This window comes from Orycteropus afer, unplaced genomic scaffold (assembly GCF_000298275.1).
Source record: "Orycteropus afer afer isolate SDZICR_OR568_19922 unplaced genomic scaffold, OryAfe1.0 scaffold00560, whole genome shotgun sequence".
Classification (NCBI taxonomy): domain Eukaryota; kingdom Metazoa; phylum Chordata; class Mammalia; order Tubulidentata; family Orycteropodidae; genus Orycteropus; species Orycteropus afer.
In genome coordinates, this window is record NW_006922147.1 from 233185 (window position 1) to 236946 (window position 3762).

Here is a 3762-nt window from a genome sequence, read left to right on the forward strand (position 1 = left end):
AGGGCATCTCTGTCTGGTTCGCATTCATAAAGGGAATGCCTTGAGTCTTTCTCCATTAATAATGATGTTGGCCATTGGCTTTGCATATATGCCCTTTATTATGTTGAGGAATTTCCCTTCTATCCCTATTTTGCTGAGAGTTCTGAACAGGAACAAATGTTGGATTTTATCAAATGCCTTTTCTGTGTTAATTGATATAATCATATGGTTCCTTTCTTTTCTTTTGTTTATGTGGTAGATTATAATGATTGTTTTTCTGATGTTGAACCATCCTTGCATACTTGATATGAACCCCACTTGGTCATGATGAATGATTATCTTGATATGTTGTTGCAGTCTATTAGGCAGGATTTTGTTGAAGATTTTTACATCTATGTTCATGAGGGATATTAGTCTGTAATTTTCTTTTTTAGTGGTGTCTTTCCCTGGTTTTGGTATTAGTGTTATGCTTATTTCATAAAATGTGTTTGGGAGTATTACATCTTTTTCTGTGTTCTAGAATAGCTTGAGTAGTATAGGTTTCAACTCTTCCCTGAATATTTGGTAAAATTCTCCAGTGAAGCCATCCGGGCCAGGGTTTTTCCTTGTGGGGAGTTTCTTTTTTTTTTTTGTTTTTTTGTTTTTTAATGACCTGTTCAACTTATTCTTTTGTTGTAGGTCTGTTCAAGTATTCTATCTCTGAGTGGGATCGTTTAGATAAGTCTTGTAATTCCAGAAACTTGTCCATCTCTTTTAGGTTCTCAAATCTGTTGAAGTACAGTTTTTCATAGTATTCTGTCAGGATCTTTATTTATTTCAGTTGGTTCTGTTGTGATGACGTCCTTTTCATTAACTATTCTTGTAATTTGCATCTTCTTTTTCTTTTCTTTTGTTAGATTTGCCAATGCAATGTCGATTTTTGCTAATCTTTTTGAAGAACCAGTTTTTTGTTTTGCTGCTTTTCTCTCTTTTTTTTTTCTTTCTATTTCATTTATTTCTTCTCTGATCTTTATTATTTCCTTACTTCTAGATACTTTAGGATTCTTTTCTTGTTCTCTTTCTAATTGTTGGAGTTGTTGAGTTAGAGTGTTGATTTTGTTTCTTTGCTCTTTTTTGATGTATGCATTTATTGCTATAATGTAACCTCTGAGTACTGCTTTCGGGTGTCCCATAGGTCTTGGCTTGATGTATCCTCATTCTCATTTGTTTCTTGGAATTTTTGTTTCACTTTTTATTTTTCCTATTACCCAGTAGTTTTTGAACAGAGTATTGCTCAACTTCCAGATGTTTGGTGTTTTTTCCTTGATCTTCCTATTATTAATTTCTAACTTTATAGTGTTGTGGTCTGAGAAGTTGTTTTGCAGTATTTCAATGTTTTTTAATATATTGAGGCTTGTGTAATGTCCTAAAATATGATCTATTCTAGAGAATGATCCATGTGCACTGGAAAAGAATGTGAATTGTGCTTATTTTTTTGGGTGGAGTGCATATGTCTACAAGGTTGAGTTGGTTGGTTGTGTTGTTGAGTTCTTCTGTACATTTGTTGGTTTTTATTCTAGTTGATCTGGCCCTACTTGAAAGTGGTGTGTTATTGTAGAATTATCTAATGTCCCTTTTGATTCAATTAATATTTGCTTCATGTATTTTGGAGCACTTTCATTAGGTGAATAGATATTAATTATCATAATGTCTTCTTTGTCATTTGACCCTTTCAGCATCCTATAGTGTCCTTCTTTGTCTCTTATGTTGCTTTGCATCTTAAAGTCTTTTTTTTTTTTTTTTATCAGAAATTAATATTGTCATTCCTACTTTTTTTAGGTTATCATTGGCTTGGTATATTTTTTTCCACCTCTTAACTCTTAATTTGTTTTTATCTTTGTGTCGAAGGTGGGTCTCTTGTAGGCAGCATATTGATGGGTCCTCCTTTCTTATCCAGTCTTCCACTCTCTTTCTCTTGATTGGTGCATTTTGTCCATTGAGTGTAATTAGTGATAGGTAGGAATTGAATGCTGTGATTCTATTTTTTTTTTTTTTTGTCGTGTTGTTGGAGCTTCCTTGGTCTATATAGTTTTCTGTGCTAAGTTCATTTTATTGTCAAATGTTTCCTCTCTTTTCTTTTTTATTGTTGGTTTTGTGCTTTCTAACCCCATATGTTTTCCTTGCTTTTGGATTTGGTTAGGTGGATTGTTAATTTTCTCTGTGGTTACGTTGGAGTGAATTCTTGTCTGTATAACTTTGGAACAGTCTGTTCTATGAGGACATTGTCCTGTTTTCCTCTCCATTTGAAAGTTTGTGCCTAGAACTTTTGTTCCCTCTATTTGATTAGTTGCTGTTGTCGTGTGCAAATTGGCTTCCTTGATTTTTAGTCTACAATATTTTATGGTCTTATTTTGAGCATCTATTTCTGATTTTCTTTTAGTGTTGATGTCATATGTCCTGATTTTGTTTGTCTCTCTTGTGAGTTCTCTATTGGACAGACTTCCTTGAGCATTTCTTGTAGGGTTGGTCTGGTTTTCACTAAATCCCTTAATCTGTTTGTCTGAGAATGTCTTGATTTCACCCTCATATTTCATGGACAATTTGGCTGGATATAGGATTCTTGGTTGGAGTTTTTTTTTTCCTTCAGTGTTTTATATATGCCATTCCATTGCCTTCTTTCCTTCATAGTTTCTGCTGAGTAATCAGAGTTCAGCCTAACTGTTTGATTATTATAAGTAATATTTCTTATAATATTACTCATAATATATCTTATTACAAGCAAGTAATATAATGTTATAATATGAATATATAATATAAGTGCTTATTATAAACACTTATATACTTATAAGTAATATTCTTATAATATTATGAGGAACTCGCAAGATTCTTTCTTAGTCTTTGGTTTTGGAGAGATTGATTATGATATGCCTTGGTGTTTTTCTCTTGGGGGTCTATCCTGTATGGTCTTCTTTGAGTTTCTTGGACAAATATCTTTCCTTCCCTCATGATATGGGGGAAATTTTATGTTAGTAAGTCTTCCACAATTTTCTCAAAGTTTTTTTTTTTTACCTCTTCTTTTTCTGGTATTCCACTGAGTTTTATATTGTTCCTTTTCATGTTGTCCCATATAATTCTTAGGTTCTGTTCATTTCTCTTAAATCTTTGTTCTGATTTTTCTTCATATAGGCTGGTATCAGTGGATTGATCTACTAGTTGGGAAATGTGTTCTTCACCCAGTTGTAGCCTATTCTTTTGTACTTCCACTGTGTTGTGTAATTCTGTAATTTTGGTATTCATCTTCTGGTTTTGTAATTGCTGTTTTCATATGAGTTCTGATTGTGCATTGATCTTGTTATTTCATTCTTGTCTGGTTTTCCTTAGTTCTTCCAGGGTACCATTTGACTGTTTGTGTTCCCTCGATATTCAATGAGACTTTTGTTTGGGATTTTACTTCTGTTGTCTTAGCCTGTGGTTTTTTTTTGTTTGTTTGTTTGTTTTTGTTTTGATTTGTGGTTGCCTGTTGTTTCCTAGGCATTTTGAAATTGTCTCTAACTGTTAATTATCTATTGAATTGTTTTATCTTGGTTTTATGATTTAGTATTAGTATTTTTGAAAAGTTGGACCTGATGTATTTTACTGGGTTGGTTATTAATTCAAGTGTGCTGGGTTGCTCTGCAATTTTCTTTGTGATTATGGAATCACTGTGTGGAATGTGGATGCAGGTCTCTGTTTGTTGTGAATGAAGTTTAGGATTTGAGCTGACAGGCATTATGGTGGTTTGATGTGGTTTTTCTATTGGATGAC